General features: G+C 48.9%; 1 long non-coding RNA gene across 1 annotated transcript; it reads left to right on the top strand.

Annotated features, from left to right (window-relative positions):
* The first annotated feature begins 3,327 nt into the window (after window positions 1-3,327).
* Window positions 3,328-17,848, top strand: LOC115640201. The gene is made up of 3 exons (XR_003997842.1): window positions 3,328-3,408; window positions 10,050-10,132; window positions 17,818-17,848. It is a non-coding gene; the product is annotated as an uncharacterized LOC115640201 (long non-coding RNA).
* The last annotated feature ends 1,430 nt before the right edge of the window (window positions 17,849-19,278 follow it).

The following is a 19,278-nucleotide window of genomic DNA, read 5'->3' as shown; positions in this document are numbered from 1 at the left end:
CAACAAGCTGCAAAACATCGTACCCACTACACGATCATGACGTGTATGGGCGCTGGGAACCTGCAGAGGAGTGGATCCTGACTGGCCATCGGCTGAAATTTGTCTGTATACGGGAGTGGTGAGCCTAAGAGATTTGCATGGTATTTGTGTTGTGTGAGTGTTTCTAATAAATAGATGTTTAGAGAATAGCTGCATAAGGCTTTTTCACTGGGAAAAGGTTCTCTAGACCCATAGAGCCCCGTGGGTAAGGATGTCTTAAACCCCAATCCCGCGGTAGGGTAGAGGTGGGGTGCCTTAGACTGTGTGGGCAAAACTACAAGCACAACCCCTATTCTGCCATTCCTATATATTTTGTATTGTGATATTACTATGTCCTATTGATTATCATCATTCCACCAAGTTCAGTAATACCTGTTTTAATCAATCTCTTCATTTAAAACCAGGCATTCAAGTACACTCTTTTGAGAATTTAGCCTTCTTGCATTTGTATACAACAACCTATCACATTTGTCAATATTTAGTTGTCTGCCTTCATGTGATGTAATTGAATAGGACTCTCTTTATTTCACAGTTTCTCTTCTGCTATTACCTCTACTTTATGAACTTTTATCCTCTACTCGTTACTAGGATATACAGAATCCCCATTCAGCAATTGTCCCCTAAGGGATGGCTCTGTCTGAACCATGTGTTCCTTCACATCGATTGCCGTTCTCCCAGCATGTAGTTTAATATCCCCTTTATGAACTCTTTAATTTTACATGCTAGAAGTCTGGTTCCATTTTGATTTGGGTGAACCCCATCCATCCTGTAAAGGCTCCTTCTTTCCCAAGGGATTCCCCAGTTCCTAATAAACCTCAAACCCGCTTCCCTACACCATCATACAATGATGAGTCAAAGAACTTGACATTCACATGTGCAGCAGATGAAGATCTTTTACAGCTAGAGGGCCTTCAGCCATCTGCTGTCACAGTAATGGGTTGGCTCACAAGAACGGCCATGGCCACTAAACCCGAGCTACGTCATGCATTTGAGTCTGAGCCCTACCACTGCCAACGTTCTGCAGGAGTTTCTCTTCCAAGTCTTGCCTTCATACCAGCATTTGTCTTAATAACATGATTTTTCAAGTGCTTTCAAATTTACATGTAGATATTGGACTGGTAGCTAATTCAGAGTTTTGAGAGCATTGCTCCATCGGCTATTGGTGTGAAAAAAAATAATCACATTCCTATCTGACGTAGCTTGCTGGCAAAAGTTCTAATGTAGACACGGTTACAGTGGCAAAAAAAGTCCATTAAAAAGAAATCAAGGAAATTAAATGCCCGTAAACTACATTAAAGCAGAGCTAAGGTTGCCCAGTGCTGCCTCATGCCTTTCCAGCATGTGTATAGTGGTGAAAGTAAAAACCTCTGAAAACCAGGAAATGAAGAACTAAACTAACACACCACTCCTGCAATGCAACCTAAATACTGCCCCTACTCGCTAACCCTGGAGCCGGCAAATATCACTCAGAATAGGTCAGTAAAAGTAGTGCAAAGATTACCCAACTACCCAGGGAATTAGCAAATTTTCCATCTCCTGAAATCTTCCAAGCAGGACTGGATGCCTTTCTCGAAGATGTTTTTATCAAAACATGAAGTACTCAGCTCACTACAATGGTAATTAGATGAAACGTAAGACCTGTATCGCAGAAGAGAGCAGACTAGATGACCTAATAGGATCTCCTGGCCTTAAAATGTATTGGTAAATAATCAGTAGGAGGAAGAGAACATGTCATTGTTTGTGTTGTAGGGATTTGAACACCAGCTTTTATCTGCACACACTCCAGTTATGTGCACCGTGTCAGCTGTAGCTTTAAATGACCAGTGGAGGGAATTGTTGGAGCAGCTAGGTGGAGCTGGGACTGTGACATGAAACTGGAAGGAACAGGTATTCCTCATTTCAGTGCTGAGTGGTGTAGGTTGTGTCAAAGGTGCACAAGGGTGTGTTCTTGCCCCAAGAACTGTCAGCAGGCTGGTGCCATACATGCCAGGGGTCCCCAGGACTCAGGGAGGGGTAAGTGAAGGCGACGACTCATAAGGAATCCCCAGTGCAAGGCTAATAGGGTGGTAACCTTGTAAAAGTCCAAGATGGATTGTGTGCAGCAGGCTCAGCGTTTGAGTACAGGCCAGCGGTAGGTAGCTTCTGTTCCCTGCACTGGACCTAACCCCAGTTTTGGCTTAGCAAAGAGAAGGTGTTCGATGCTGTGCTATACCCCACTTGTGCTCTGTTCCCAAAGTGTTCTGTCGCAAGCCGGGTGTGTTTGTCGTTGGGGTGCTGCTGAAACAGGGCAGACTTGAGTTGCATTGTGAGATGTCAGAGAGTCCTGTGGCACCTTATAGACTAACAGACGGATGGGAGCATGAGCTTTCATAGGTGAATGCCCACTTGCATCTGACAAAGTGGGCATTCACCCACGAAAGCTCATGCTCCAATCCGTCTGTTAGTCTATAAGGTGTCACAGGACTCTGTTGCTTTTTACAGATGCAGACTAACACGGCCGTCCCTCTGATATCGTGAGATGTCATAAACCTTAACTCTTCATTTCCCCTTCCAAGAACCGAGGGGACGGGGATCCTTACCCAGAAAGACCACTGTCTCGTAGTTCTCCTGCATGACATCCCTGTAGAGGGCTCTCTGAGCGGGGTCCAGCAGAACCCCTCTTCCCTGGTGAAATACACAGCCACCTCCTCGAAGGTCACCGGCCCCTGAAAGAGCGAGAGCCTCCTGACAACCCCACCGTTCACTGGGGAGAAGGGCTACTCACATGGAGGCAGCTGTCAGCATAGTTCCACCTCATCCCATCAGAGCAGCCAGAAGGCATCAGGGTGAGGGGAGGAAGAGGGAGACCCTCACCCCCCCAGCAGAGTGAGGGGGCGGGGCGGCCTCCGTAGCGATGGGGGGGGAGGTGAGTGAGTGTGTCGCACCTGCCCCTCCCCCCATGTCACAGCCACAGAACCCCCCCGTTTCCCGCCCCTGGTCCCGTCTCCCCCGTTCGGGGCCGTGAGCTCGTTCCATGCAGGGTCCAGTACAGGGACTGCCCCTCCCCCCGGCAGGGCGGGGCTAATGACGCCCCCCACCCAGTGCAGGCCCCGCGGGAGGGGGAGGGGCAGGCCCCGCGTGGGGCGGACACGCTATAACCCGGGGGAGGGGCCGGGAGCGGGAGGGAGCGGGGGGAGGGGGACGAGGGGCGGGGCTGCGGGGAACCCCGCCCTCAACGGGGGCAGCCCCGCCTCACAGCGCCCCCCTCCCCCCCGCGCTGCGTTCCAACGGCTCTAACCGCCGCAACCGTCACGTGTCCCCTCCCCCGCCCCCACGCTGTGCGTCACTTCCGGCCGCTGCGGGGGGGACTCCGGGCGCGCGGCGGAGCCGGTAAGAGCCGGGCGCGGGGGGGCGACACCTGGGCCCGAGCCCCCCCCCGGCCATGGCTCGGGCCGGAAGCTGGTGGGGGGTCCCGGTGCGGCCTCCGTAGCGATGGGAGGGGAGCTGAGTGTGTGTCCGTGTCTCGCACCTGCCCCTCCCCCCCGGCCCTTCACACCGCCCCTCCCCCATGTCACAGCCACAGAGCCCCCCCTCTTGCCCCCTTCAAACTGCCCCCCCCAGCTCCCTGCGGCCCGTGGGGGGGGAACCGTCCCTGTCCTACCTGCCAGCCCCCTTGTCAGACTGTTCCCGAGCTGAACGGCCTGAGCTCTGGGGACCCCCACCCAGATCTGAGTGGGGAGCAGCTCTGGGGAGAGGAGACCCCAGGCAGTGGGCAGCTGGGTAAAGAGACTGAAGTTGGGAGGAGAAACATTGACGTGTCCAAGGGCTCCCAGGCTGCCCCTGACAGAGCTAGAAAGAGAGCCCAGTTCTAGGGGTGTTTTGGGCACTGAAGGTCTCTGCCACCCTGGTGTTTCAGGCACTGGTGCAAACCCTTCGTATGGACAGAATTTACACTAGTGCCCTCTGATTGGCACGGGGGCACCATTTACACTAGTGCCCTCTGATTGGCACGGGGGCACCATTTACACTAGTGCCCTCTGATTGGCACGGGGGCACCATTTACACTAGTGCCCTCTGATTGGCACGGGGGCACCATTTACACTAGTGCCCTCTGATTGGCACGGGGGCACCATGTCCCAGTTTGAAGGCTTGCGGGGGGACAGGGACACTGACTTCTCCCGACCCAGGAAGCCCACCCCCGGCTGTGTGCAGGGACTGCAGCTGAGCTTCCCTGCCAAGACAGCCTGTGCATCCATGGACAAACCATCTCTTCCCGCAGCCTAATACAGTGGGGTCTGGGGACCTTTCCAAGCTGCGTGTAATGGGGTGCTGGAGTTACTGGGGTCTGTTCCTGGCTCTGTCACTGACCTGCTTGGTGACCTGGGGGAAGTCAGAGCCGCTCTGTGTTTTCCTCCTACCCACTGTCTGCTTGGATTGTGATCACTTTGGGGCACGGACTGCACTGATTAGTAGAGGCGTTAATTGGAGCAATTTGGTGGAGGTGTGATTGTGATATCAGAAGATCTGGGTCTGAGTCCTCCATGTGTGCGATGAAAGGAGAGAAGTGCATCTGTACCGTTCGCTTCCAGTCTGTCTCATTTCTGCACTGAGCTGTGCATGTTGTCAGGAGGAAACGGGACTGTTTGCCATGGGAATAGTTATCAGTGAGATGGGATCTGAGAGCAGTCTGTGTGCTTCACGATGGGTGAGTGAATGTAGAACGTTAGCTGGAACTTCTGTGAGTAAGGATGAAAGAGTTGTGAAAAGGGGTGAAGAGGTGTTCAATTGACCAAGTGTGCAGCTGTTTCTGGGGAGCGGGCCCAGTATCTGAGTGTAAAACAGGTGTCAGTAGCTCCAGTACAGCGCAGCTCACCTAAAACCACATTCTGTCTTAGCAAAGGTGAGCTCTATCCCCTTCTCTTTGCTTCGGAAAGTTGCCTTTCCCAGGGCTTTGCTGCCATTGCGAATTGCAGAATTAGGATTACATTGGCATGTACTTTATCTCTGCCTTTCCTGATTATTAAAAATTTGAGATTTGCTGATCTCTCTTCTGGAGGGGCACCAGAAAGCTTCAGGCAACTTTAAATCCTGCGTTCATAAAGTTTTAATACGTGAATTTCCTAGCTTTTTGCACAGAGCAATGTTTGCAGCGCTATAGGCAGTTGTGGGTCTCACACAAGTTTGCAATCGGAGGCACAGAGAAGTGCAGTGACTTACCCAATGTCACCCAGCAGGCCCGTGGCAGAACCAGGAATAGTCCTGGTCCAGTGGTCTCTCCACCGAGGTGCTGGGTGATTCTGAAGTTTTGCTCCCATCTCCTTTACTTTTTGTCCCAGGGGAATGGGAAAAATGGTCATGCTTTCAAGTGTCTCTCTCCACCTCCTCCTCCTCGTGACACTATTTCCAGCTCGGCCTCCCCTTCTTTCAAGTGTTTGCCATGGGCAGTTGGTAACAGAGCCAGGGAGAGAAATCTCTGACATGGTCTGTGCGCCAGCTGGGCCTTCTGCTCCTGGTGCAGCCGTTCCCTAGCTCTGCCCCTCCTGCAAACAGGCTCCCTCCCCATACACTCTGGCCTGCCCCTACACCTCATACACGTGTAACGTGTGCCTTGAAACTATTCCTAGTTTGGATTTGGGATGATTAAATTTGTTACCTTCAGCTGCCCCACACTCCCCATCGCAGTCCGCCACCTTCAGCTCCCCCACACTCCAGTTTTAGTTCTTTTGTGGTGTCCTGATGGTTATTCACTGATGGTTTGGGAGGGAGCAAGGCTGCTCAGTTGAGTCCATAAAGTAGATTTTCAGTGTGAATGCTTTCTTCCGTACATATGATCCACACGCTGATCTCTCAGTCACTGAGTCTTGGCCAGTGATGAGCTTTCTGTAGACACCTCACAGGACCATCCTCCAAGCGATGTGTTTGTTGTGATGGGTTTGTCAGGTCTCAGGTGAGAGCTGCTGGCAAAGACCAAGTGACCCTTTGCCAAGGGATCTCTGTGTCACTGTCTAACTCCCGTAGGCCACGGAGAGGACGACTTTCTGCCAGTGGCCTTCAGGACGGGTGCTGAGTTCACTGCAGAGCCCCCATGTAGCCTATCTATTTCCCTTCTCGGTGTGCTGTCTGGGACGCTGTCCTGCTTCCTGCTCCCCAGGCCATCCCGTATCTACTCCATGTGCCAGGCTGCTGGCAGCCCCCAGGGAGAGGCCATCCAGCCCATCAAACTGGAGCCCAACTGCTGGGCTGAGGCCTTCTAGGGTGCAGATCTGTGAGTCCAACTGTCCCCTGCCCCAGGGGTGCTACAGGGCACGTCCTTCTAGTATGTCAGGCTCAACCCCCTGGCTGAGGCCTCGGGGCATTTTCTTCCTCTCTTGGGGCACCAGGTGAAACAGCAAAAGAGCCGACTGTCAGCAAACAAGGGTAAATAAAGGAATGAAAGAAAAAATGGGGAAAGAACTGTGAACAGCTCCCATCAGGATATGGACCCCTCTTCTGAGAGCCTTGGGAGCGTCTCAGTCCCCTTCAGAGTTTAATGGGTCCGCAGCTCAAGTTTCAGTCTGCTCCCCCTTTGAGCTCCTGGGATCCCCACCCTCCCTCAGGGAAGGCCAGAGCCCCGAATGCTGCCAACCCTCTCCTTGGGGCTGGAGATGCTCCACAGACTGTTCCCTTCCCAGGGTTGCCCCACCCCCCCCCAGAGAAGAGTAGGTCTCTCCTGTTAACTCCTGCTCCAGTCCTGACATGGTTTGCAGGTGTGGAGGGGCTGGGCCAGTCCAGACTAAAGCAGCAGTTTAACTTCTCCTGTGCCAGCGTGGGGTTTAAATAGCCCTTCACAGGCACCCAGGCCCAGGGAATGGCCCCCTATCAGCTCCGTGCCTGATGTGGTGGGGAGACCCACTGGCAGCATTGCCCTTCAGGGTGCTGCTCCCACTCCCTCCCCTCCCCCTTTACTGCCACCACAGTGTCTGTCACCTTTACTTCCTGAGGGGTGACCCCAGAAGGTGTGTGGTGTTATCCCTTTCCCTACCCCCAGGATCCATTGTGCACTGTCCGTCACTCACCTCTGTCTGAGGAGACAAGGTGGGTCATGGGGTGCGGGAGATGATCTGCCGCAGATCCATCACTGAATGGGTGGCAGTCTTGAACCCCCTTGAAGGTTGCCGGGATGCTGACATGCGCTGGAGGAGAACTGGGGCTTGTCTGAGTTCGGGGACCATTTGACCCACACTGTGTCCCTGTAAAGCCTGCTCTGCATTGCTGCCAATTGCTGCTGTTGTGCTTGTAAGTCTCTGTAACGCTGTCCCCAGCGACTCGAGAGCACAAGCACCAGCCTCAGGCAGACTGGTAAGAAGCAGGGAACAAACCCAAATTGGGTGTGAGGTCTGTATGGAGATTTCACCAACCAAGTATCCAGTGTAAACGCTTCAGGCTGTGTAATGGCATTAACATGGAATCACAGACAGTGCCCCGAGTGATCTCATATATCTCACCACGCAGGTGAGCCAACCTTTGTGACAGATGGTCCCTTAGTCCAGGGGTTCTCAACCTTTTTCTTTCTGAACCCCCGCTCCCCACGCAACATGCTATAAAAACTCTACGGCCCACGTCAGCCTCAGTAACTTGTTTTCTGCGTATAAAAACTAGGGCTGGTGTTAGGGGGAGCAAGCAGGGCAACTGCCTGGGGCCCCATGCCATAGGTGTCCCCACAAAACTACATTGCTTAGGCTTTGGCTTCAGCCTCAGGTGGTGGGGCTCAGGGGCCTAGACTTCAGCCCCATGCGCTGGGACTTCAGCTTTCTGCCCTGGGCCTCGGCAAGTCTAATGCTGGCCGTGCTTGGCAGCCCACCTGATAACTGCTCGTGGCCCTCCAGGGGGCCCAGACCCCCGGTTGAGAACCACTGCCTTACCCCACGAATCACAGCGATGTTCAGGTTACTGCCAGTACCAAAGGACCAGTCACTTCCTTAGGTCAATTGAATCTTAGAGCTCACAAGAAAGACAATACTTGTAGCCAGTCTTGTAATAGCCTGTATTAAGATGTATTTAAAAGGAAACGAGAGTTGTTTACAAAGTTAAAGTAGGATAAAGCAGATGCAGATGAGTTACAGTCTTAAATTTCAAAAGGTAATAGAAGCTTCTATAATGAACAAGCCCTACATATTCTTTAGGACTAACGCACGCTAAGCAACTGGGGATCTCTTGCTTATGCCTAGAAACCTTTCCCTCCAGAGTCCAAGCAGCATACAGATAATCAGTTCCTTCTGTATGGGGGGTTTTACCCCCTTCCTGCCATGTGCTCTGAGCTACAAACTCAGAAAAGGAAACTGAAGAGCACAACAACAGTCTTGTCTTCTTTAACATCCCACAATAGTCTCTCTGGTGTTGATGAACCTTTCCTGCCAGGCAGGGGGTAATGCATTCGGTTGCCAATCAGCACTTCACCTAGGTAAAGTCTCTTGTCTGGTGACTTACAGAGCCTCACAATGCAACTAGTCAGATATTAACCCTGGCAGCAACTCGCAAGCGTTCAATAAAGTCTAAACATTAAACACACTGTTATAATTCTAATACCTGTTTTAACAATACTAACACGGGGGAGCCAGACTGGTTCCAGCCGTGCGTTTGTCCATGTTCAGTTAAGACTTGGGAGATTTTGCAAGAGCTGACACCTCATCTACCCGTGTCCCAGGCAGGATGGGCAGGGATGGTGTCTCTAGCCTCTGTTTACCAGAAGCTGGGAATGAGTGACAGGGGATGGATCACTTGATGATTCCCTGCTCTGTTATTTCCCTCTGAAGCACCTGGCATTGGCCGTTGAGCTAGATCCATCATTGGGGATTTTTAAGAGCAGGCTGGACAAACCCCTCTCAGGGATGGTCTAGACCAGTGGTTCTCAAACTTCTGTACTGGTGACCCCTTTCAAATAGCAAGCCTCTCAGTGTGACAGCCCCCACCCCTTATAAATTAAAAACACTTTTTAATATATTTTACACCATTATAAATGTTGGATGCAAAGCACCATTTGGGGTGGAGGATGACATCTTGTGACCCCCCATGTAGTAACCCCATGATCCCCTGAGGGGTGCTGACCCGCAGTTTGAGAACCACTGAGCTAGACGGACCGTTAGTCTGACGCAGTGGGCCATTCTTATGTTCACAGTCTCTGTCAGGAGTATCTACTCACTTGGATTCACTGGGGAGCTACAGAAAGAAACAAGATGTGCTGAGGCAAGGAGGCCCAGTCTCAGCTCCCCCAGGGTCATGCTTCCCAAAAACTAAAACTAGGCCCAGCCCATGAAAGGGGCACTCCCAAGAGAGACTGTATAAAGGCTGGAGCATCAAACCACTTTAAACCTGAGACAGCTGCCTTGGGGACAGTGACAGGGAGAATCCCCCAAAGTGACTCCTTTGATTCTGCTCTTCTCTGGCCTTTGGTTCATAGAATCACAGAACTGGAAGGGACCTCGAGAGGTCATCTAGTCCTGTCCCCTGCACTCAAGGCTGGACAAAGTATTATCTAGACCATCCCTGAGAGGTTTGTCCAGCCTGCTTTTAAAAATCTGCAGTGATGCAGTGATCCACTATGACCCCCTGATCCCTTTCCGCTGCAGATCCTCGTTCCTAGGCAGTCATTTCCCATTTTGTATGTGTTCGTTCCTTCCTAAGTGAAGTACTTTGGATTCGTCCTTATTGAGTTTAATCCTATTTACTTCAAACCGTTTTCCAGTTTGTCCAGATCATTTTGAATTTTAATTCTATCCTCCAAAGCCCTTGCAACCCCTCCCAGCTTGGTATCGTCCGCAAACTTGATAAGTGTAACAGAGAGACTCTTTTCCTGGGAGAGTTTCACCTTGTCTCAGAGGGTTACACCCTGGTCGGAGGGGGCTAGGCCTGTACTGGGATAAGGTCACTCTGTGCTTCATAGTTTGGTAGAACCTAGAATGTCCATTAGCAGAGAAAATCCTGGGAGAATCGGCTTGTGGAATGAACAAATATCCCATCTGAACGCTCTCACATTGCCCTTCTCGTCCTGGCAGGCTACAGAATAACGTCCAGGTTTCGCTCCAGATCATCCCATCCTCCCAGGAGGAACTCAATGTCTGCAATGGAGCTGGCTCAGGTAAGGGATTATCAGGGGCTGGTGGTAGGTTCTGATTGGAGAGAGAGGAGCAGTAAATGCATAGGAGGGTGGGAGCTGCTCGAGGTGGTGGGAGGCAGGAACTATCTAGTGTGGGGAAGGGGAGGGGACAGGATGTGACAAACCTGCTGAGGCTTGTGTACTCTAGGGTGTGATGGGCTGTCACCCTAGGGTGCAGTCTTGGGGGCTTCTGGGAACCCTTGTGCCCTCTAACCCTCAAGCTGGGCTGGCTCTTCTCACACTGCTTTGCCGGAGATTCAGCCAGCCTCTCCAGGCCCTGTTATCACCCACACGACAGCAGTGGGTGCCATACACCCAGCTAAGCTACCTGAGTATTTTACCTAAACCACTCAAGGACAGAGGGAAGACATCAGCCAATTTCCCAGCTCCCCAGCCTTGCACTCCTGCTGTAATATAAATCCAAAATGATACCATCTTATACCAGACAGGGATCTGTATAATGTAAGCTCATAAATACAGTTTTCCTTTCCCTCAATATGGGGAAGATACGTACAACAAGCTTGTGCTAACCAAGCTCAGATTTTCCCCAGAGACTTCACTCAAAATACACTGATTATGATAAAGCATAAAAGAAGTTTATTAACTACAGAAAGATTTTAAGTCGTTATAAGTGATAGCAAACAGATCAAAACAGATTACTTAGCCAATAACCAAAAACTCAAAGAAGCCTAACATACAAAATGCATAGAATTTGAATTAGCAGTTTCTCACCTGATTGATGATAGAAGCAGTCCCCCAAGTTTCCATACACAAGCTAGAAATCCCTTTAGCCTGGGACCGACACTTCCCCCACTTCAGTCTTTGTTCCTCAGGTGCTCCAGGAGTTCCCTTGTGTGGGGAATGAGGCCAAGAGATGATGTCACACTCCACCTTACGTAGCTTTTCCATATGGCGGGAACCCTTTGTTCCAAACTCAGTTCCCAGTTCAGTTAGTGGAATAATACAGGTACCAAAATGAACTTCATTGTCTTGTGGTCTGGTCACATACCCTGCTGAGTCATAGTAGCCATGACTCCTAGGCTGGCTGACAAATTCACAGGGGGGCTAAGCTCTTCCACGGTCCGTTGTCTTTGTTGATGAGTCTTCAGCACTGTCTGGCTTCTTCACTGTTGTGCCTGAAAGGCTTGTTGTAGGTGTTACCCAGAGTAAGCACATGTGAAATACAGATACAGAGTCAATATCCATAACTTCAGATACAAATATGATCCATGCACACAGGTAGGATAATCATAGTCAGCAAATCATAACTTTTCCGGTGACATCGCACATGACACATCTTGCACAAAATGCCTCATCATTATGTCCTAATGATAATATAATCCTTCCACTATGCTGAATGTGGGGTGTAGTGTCAGATAGGGCCTCATTTCAAGCCACAAGGGTTGGGAACGGAACTTCCCCTCTGTGGAACAGGAAATAACCCCCCAGCCAGGGCTGGGAAAACTTTCCAGGCTCCCAATGCTGGAGCCAGAATCCACTGACACTTCATTAGTTACCACCACCCCCAATCTTTGTGGCAACTGCAAACTTTATCAGTGATGATTTTATATTTTCTTCTAGGTCATTAATAAGAATGTTAAATAGAACAGTGCCAAGACCCAATCCTTGTGGGAACCCCCTGGAAAGAAATCCACTCGATCACGGCTTCCCATTTACTATCACAGTTTTTAATCTATTTAATGTATGCCGTGTGTATTTTGTATCTTTCTAGTTTTCTAGTCAAAATGTTGTGCCGAACCAGGTCATATGCCTTACAGAAGTCTAGGTATGTACATCAATACTATTAGTTGCAGCCAAACTTTTGATCTCACCCAATAAGGATATCCAGTTAGTTTGATAGGCTTTATTGTCTCTGAACCTTTGTTAATAGGCACTAATTATATTATCCTCCTTTAATTCTTTATTAAGTAAATCCATATTCACTGCTCCATTCTCTTGCCCAGTATCGATGTCAGACTAACACTCTTGTAATTAGCTGGGTCACCTCTTTTACACTTTTTAAATATTGGCACAGTATTAGCTTTATTCCCGTCTTCTGGAATTTCCCCGGTGTTCCACATCCTAATTAATACATGAGAACTAGGGGTCACCAAATGAAATTAATAGGCAGCAGGTTTAAAACAAATGAAAGGAAATTCTTCTTCACACAGCGCACAGTTAACCTGTGGAACTCCTTGCCTGAGGAGGTTGTGAAGGCTGGGACTGTAACAGTGTTTAAAAGAGAACTGGATAAATTCATGGAGGGTAAGTCCATCAATGGCTATTGGCCAGGATGGGTAAGGAATGGTGTCTCTAGCCTCTGTTTGTCAGAGGATGGAGATGGATGGCAGGAAAGGGATCACTTGATCATTGCCTGTTAAGTTCATGCCCTCTGGAGCACTGGCATTGGCCACAGTCGCTAGACAGATACTGGGCTAGATGGACCTTTTGTCTGACCCAGGATGGCCGTTCTTAATAACAATCCTCCACACTCCTCCACCAGGTCTTTCAGAGCTCTTGCATACAAGTTATCAGAACCTGCTTATTTAAACGTGTCTAATTGTAATACCTGCTGTTTAATGTCCTCGTGAGTTATTGTTGGAATGGAAAGACTGTCGTCTTCAACATCTTATGATATGACATCTTATGATAGAGCTGCTGGAGGAAAAGGTCAGAGGACTGGAGATGCAAGTGGAAACTCTGGCTGAGTTTAGAAGGGGATTTGAGCAGATGATGGAACACAGACATGACGAGGAGCAGGGGACAAGCTCAGACAAACAGATAGAAGCAGGACCAAAGGACTCTGAGGAGGGGCTGCTGGGTGAGGAAAGTGGACGATGGAAGCATGTGACTAGGAGAACCAGGCAGAGGAAAAGACGGGCCAGCGATGGAGAAATAGAACTCAGGAACAGGTTTGCTGAGTTAGGAAATCAAGATGGAGCACAGCAGGCTACTGAAGGACAAAGGGCGAGGAAGAAGAGGCGAGCAGCTAGTCCTGCAGAAAGAGGGGAGGAGTCGATGGAGGCGACACCAAGTGTGAGCCCTAGGAGGACTGTAAGGGCGAATACAAATCAAGAGGAAATGCAAGCACCTGCTGTGGGGGATAGACCGCAGAATCGCACTGTCGCCAGGAAAAGGCAAGTTTACGTGATTGGAGACTCTTTACTGAGAAGAGTGGATAGGCCTGTAACTAGACCTGATCGGGAGAACAGAAGGGTGTGCTGTCTGCCAGGGGCTAAGATACAGGATGTGGACCAGAGGCTGAATACGATCTTAGCAGGAGCGGGAAAGAATCTGTTGATTATCCTTCATGTGGGAACGAATGATACGGCTAGTTACTCGCTGGACTGTATCAAGGAGGACTATGCCAGACTGGGGAAGAGGCTCAAAGACATCGAGGCTCAGGTGATCTTCAGTGGGATTCTGCCGGTTCCTAGAGCGGGGCGACGAAGGAGTGACAAGATTATGGCGATCAACAGATGGCTTAGGGAGTGGTGTTATAAGACGGGCTTTGGGATGTACGGTCACTGGGAAGCGTTTACGGATAGACGACTGTTCGCTCAGGATGGACTTCATCTAAGCAAGGAGGGAAATAGAATTCTAGGATGGAGGCTCGCCGACCTCATCAAGAGAGCTTTAAACTAGGAAGTTGGGGGAGATGGTTGGGAGATGTTCAGGAGATCTCCACGCCGGAATGTAACCTGGAGAGGAAAGTAAACAAAGTGAGAGGGGATACCCTTGTGGTCCCAAGATTTGATCCAAGGAGGAATAGTGGAGAAACCAGAGTAACGGGTGATGCTGGTGGTAAAAGGTCGCTGCACGACGGAGGAAAGAATGTCACTGATGCCAAACGCCGAAAATTAAAAGGTCTGTACACTAATGCGAGGAGTCTAGGTAACAAGATGGAGGAACTGGAGTTACTGGTGCAGGAAGTAAAACCGGATATTATAGGGATAACTGAAACCTGGTGGAATAGCACTCATGACTGGAGCACGGGCATTGAAGGCTATGTGCTGTTTAGGAAAGACAGAAAGAAAGGCAAAGGTGGTGGAGTAGCCTTGTACATCAATGATGACATTAACTGTAGCGAAATAAGAAGCGATGGAATGGATAAGACAGAGTCTGTCTGGGCGAAAATCACATTGGGTAAAAAAGCAACTAGAGCTTCCCCTGAGATAGTGCTTGGCGTGTGCTACAGACCGCCGGGATCTGATTGGGATATGGATAGAGACCTCTTTAATGTCTTTAATGAAGTAAACACAAAGGGGAAATGTGTGATTATGGGGGACTTCAACTTCCCGGATATAGACTGGAGGACGAGTACTTGCAAGAATAATAGGGGTCAGATTTTTCTGGATGTGATAGCGGATGGATTTCTTCATCAAGTAGTTGAAGTACCTACGAGAGGAGATGCCATTTTAGATTTGGTGTTGGTGAGCAGTGAGGACCTCGTAGAAGAAATGGTGGTGGGGGATAACCTTGGTTCGAGTGATCATGAGCTGATTCAGTTCAAACTAGATGGAAGGGTAAACAAATGTAGATCTGGGATTAGGGTTTTTGACTTCTCGAGGGCTAATTTTAAAGAGTTAAGGAAATTAGTTAGGGAAGTGGATTGGACGGAGGAATTAGTGGATTTGGATGCGGAGGAGGCCTGGAATTACTTTAAGTCACAGCTGCGGAGACTGTCGGAAGCCTGCATCCCGAGAAAGGGGAAAAAAAACATGGGCAGGAGTCGTAGGCCAAACTGGATGAGCAAACAACTCAGAGAGGGGATTAGACAAAAGCAGACAGCTTACAGAGAGTGGAAGAAAGGCAGGATCAGTAAGGAAAGCTACCTTGGTGAGGTCAGAACATGTAGGGATAAAGTGAGGAAGGCTAAAAGCCGCATTGAACTGGACCTTGCAAAGGGAATCAAAACCAATAGTAAAAGGTTCTACAGCCACATAAATAAGAAGAAAACAAAGAAAGAAGAAGTGGGGCCGCTATACACAGAGGATGGAATGGAGATTAAGGATAACCTAGGCATGGCCCAACATCTAAACAAGTACTTTGCTTCAGTTTTTAATAAGACTAGTGAACCTTGGGATGATGGAGGGATGATAAACGGGAATGTGGATATGGAAATGGATATTACCGCAACTGAGGTAGAGGCCGTACTTGAACAGCTCGATGGGACGAAGTCGGAGGGCCCGGACAATCTCCATCCGAGGATATTAAAGGAACTGGCGCGTGAAATTGCGAGCCCGTTAGCGGAAATTTTTAAGCAATCGGTAAACTCGGGGGTTGTGCCGTATGATTGGAGGATTGCTAATGTAGTTCCTATTTTTAAGAAAGGGAATAAAAGTGATCCGGGTAATTATAGGCCTGTTAGCTTGACGTCTGTAGTATGCAAGGTCTTGGAAAAAATCTTAAGGGAGAAAGTAGTCAAGGACATAGAAGTCAATGGCAATTGGGACGAATTGCAACACGGATTTAGTAAAGGTAGATCGTGCCAAACCAATCTGATCTCCTTCTTTGAGAAGGTGACGGATTACTTAGATAAAGGAAATGCGGTAGATATAATTTACCTAGATTTTAGTAAGGCGTTCGACACGGTTCCGCACGGGGAACTGTTAGTCAAATTGGAAAAGATGGGAATGAATACGAAAGTTGTAAGTTGGATAAGGAACTGGTTAAAGGGGAGACTCCAGAGGGTCGTATTGAAGGGTGAACTGTCAGGCTGGAAGGAGGTCACTAGTGGAGTCCCTCAAGGATCGGTTTTGGGACCGATCTTATTTAACCTTTTTATTACTGACCTTGGCACAAAGAGCGGGAATGTGCTAATTAAGTTTGCGGATGACACGAAGCTGGGAGGTATTGCTAATACGGAGAAGGACAGGGATACTATTCAGGAAGATCTGAACCACCTTATAAACTGGAGTAATAGAAATAGGATGAAATACAATAGTGAAAAGTGCAAGGTTATGCATTTAGGAATTAATAATAAGAATTTTGGATATACGTTGGGGGAGCATCAGTTGGAAGCGACGGAGGAGGAGAAGGACCTTGGGGTGCTGGTTGATAGCAGGATGACTATGAGTCGCCAATGTGATACGGCTGTTAAAAAAGCAAATGCGATTTTGGGATGCATCAGGCGGGGTATTTCCTGCAAGGATAAGGAGGTGTTAGTACCGTTATACAAGGCGTTGGTGAGACCCCATCTGGAATACTGTGTGCAGTTCTGGTGTCCCATGTTCAAGAAGGATGAATTCAAACTGGAACAGGTTCAGAGACGGGCTACGAGGATGATCTGAGGAATGGAAAAACTGCCTTATGAAAGGAGACTCAAAGAGCTTGGCTTGTTTAGCCTGGCCAAAAGAAGGCTGCGGGGGGATATGCTTACTCTATATAAATATATCAGGGGGGTTAACGTTAGGGAGGGAGAGGAATTATTTAAGTTTAGTACTAATGTAGGCACGAGGACGAATGGGTATAAACTGGATATTAGGAAGTTTAGACTTGAAATTAGACGAAGGTTTCTAACCATTAGGGGAGTGAAGTTCTGGAACAGCCTTCCGAGGGAAGTAGTGGGGGCAGAAGACTTTCCTGGCTTTAAGACAAAGCTTGATAAGTATATGGAGGGGATGTTATGATAGGATTGTAATTTGGGCAATTGATCTTGGATTACCACCAGATAGGTCTGCTCAATGATCTGCGGGGAGTTGTTGGATGGCATGGGAACTGAGTTACTGCAGAGAATTCCTTCTTGGGTGCTGGCTGGTGAGTCTTGCCCACATGCTCAGGGTTTAGCTGATCGCCATATTTGGGGTCGGGAAGGAATTTTCCTCCAGGGCAAATTGGCAGTGGCCCTGGAGGTTTTTCGCCTTCCCCTGCAGCATGGGGCACGGGTCACTTGCTGGTGGTTTCTCTGCAGCTTGAGGTCTTCAAACCAATTTTGAAGATTTCAATAACTCTATCCTGGGATAGGGGTTGTTATAAAATTGGATGGGTGGGGTTCTGTGGCCTGCCTTGTGCAGGAGGTCAGACTAGATGATCAGATTGGTCCCTTCTGACCTATGAGTCTATGAGTCTATGAGTCTATGACTTACATCGTCTGTTTTTCTTCAAATCCAGGAGAGACATATTTATTGAACACTTTTACCTCTTCTGCATGATTGTTGATGATAATTCTGCCATTTCCATCTAGTAATTTAACGCTACCAAGTTGTTTTGTACTTAATATACTTTTTAAAAACTTCTTTCTTATTTTCATTGATTAATCATTGATTTCTGATAACTTCCCTACCAATTTTCTACAATTCTGACTTTCTAACTCATAGTCTTTACTCTTGACTTCCCCTTTCTTCCATATATTTTATTTGGAGAGTGTTGGGACTCCTACCAGGGAGCCACCAGCAGGATCCAGAGACAGCCCCATCTCCTGTATCAAGCTCTGGCTAGTGGGTATGTGATAAATGTGATGACCCTGCCTCCGTCTGTCAGCTGGGAGGCACAAAGGTTTTCTCTTTCTACCCTCTGATGGCTCCTGGCTGCTCTAAGGAAGGTGGGGTGGGACTCTGTTAACATGTGCTTCCCGGAGCCTCCATTTCCCTGGTGCTGCTGTTCCACTCACAACCCCACTATTCAGGGGCCAGCAGGTACTGAGAGTTGGATTCTTGCTCTTTCAGGGACCGGTGACCTTTGAGGAGGTGGCTGTGTATTTCACCAGGGAAGAGGGGGCTCTGCTGGACCCTGATCAGAGAGCCCTCTACAGGGATGTCATGCAGGAGAACTACGAGACGGTGGTCTTTCTGGGTAAGGAATCCTCTCCCTTGGGTTATTAGAAGCTGTGGGGTCTCTTAAGAACCTGAGTAGTAATAACTTTGTACTTTTATTCATCATATAAGTTTTGACAAGTTTCCTTGTCCCCCTTTTTTTGCCTCATCTCCCACTCACTAGTATAATTTTTGGACATGTGCCTTTTTGGTGCCGTCCGTCATTTGAAAATTGCATCGAATGTATCCTTATTAGGTGCATTAATATCTACATTAATCACTGTAGCTTTCATGCCTTTTCCTCATTGTAAGAGGAAAATATGCCGCCTGTAGAATTCTAAATGGAGTAAATAGGTGTGTGACTCGTGCATGGGCTTGTGTGACAGTCAGATGAGCTCCTCTTTTGATAGGAGAGCGTATAATGTTGACATTCAGGACCCCACTGGTGAAGGGAGAACAGAGCTGTGGGAGGGGCTGAGAAGGGGGGAGTAGATAATTCTGGTGTGCCAGTACATGGGGAGGGGGTGTGCAGGGTTAGAGCTAAGAATCAGCAGGGAGGGAGGAGGTTGTAAGAGACAAGGAGGGAACACAAGAATCTCCCAAGGTGCCAGGAGGTGGTGCTGGCTGAGAATAATGGGATGAAGGGGAGGGGAGTGTGGAGGAAGGGCACCCAGGAAGTGGGCTGGGTGGGTCAGTGGGAGGGAGGAGACCTGTGGGGGATTCCAGACCTTTAACTCCGAATCCCTACCAAAGCCTTGTTGCTTTAGAGCCTCCACTCAAGTTTTATTTCTGTTCAATTTCACTTCATTATACATTTGTTTCCCAAATATTATTATTTTAACTCTTGATCTCCCTCTCCCACTCATTACCCCCTTCCCCATATAACTTCCCCATCTGTGGCAACTGATCCTGAGTCCTTGCTGCATTCCTCCCTCCCATAGCATGGCCGCTATCCAGGCACAAATGGGGACTTTGTTGATGATGTCATGCGGTAGTAGTGTAGCCTGTTCAATTTTTATACCTATTAGATTACGTATTCCGAAGCCATTCACACTAGTCTTGCTTATCTCGATACGCCGATACAGTCTGTTCCCCAGTGTTCCCTGCCCAGCTCTGATGCCGCAGAGCCTTGCCTGTGTCCCTGTTCCCTTTTCCTGTTGCCCCCCTTAACAAACACTTGACGTTAATGTGGCCTCATCTGGTGTACTGTGACCAGTTTTGGCCCCCACACTAGAAAAAGGATGTGGAAAAACTGGAAAGCGTCAAGCGGAGGACAACAAAAGTGAATAGGGAACTGGAACACATGACTTATGGGGAGAGGCTGAGGGAACTGGGATTGTTTAGTCTGCAGAAGAAAAGACTGAGAGGGGATTT

This window comes from Gopherus evgoodei, unplaced genomic scaffold (assembly GCF_007399415.2).
Source record: "Gopherus evgoodei ecotype Sinaloan lineage unplaced genomic scaffold, rGopEvg1_v1.p scaffold_240_arrow_ctg1, whole genome shotgun sequence".
Lineage (NCBI taxonomy): Eukaryota > Metazoa > Chordata > Testudines > Testudinidae > Gopherus > Gopherus evgoodei.
The sequence above is the reverse complement of the archived record's forward strand: the minus strand, read 5'-3'. Positions and strand labels throughout refer to the sequence as shown.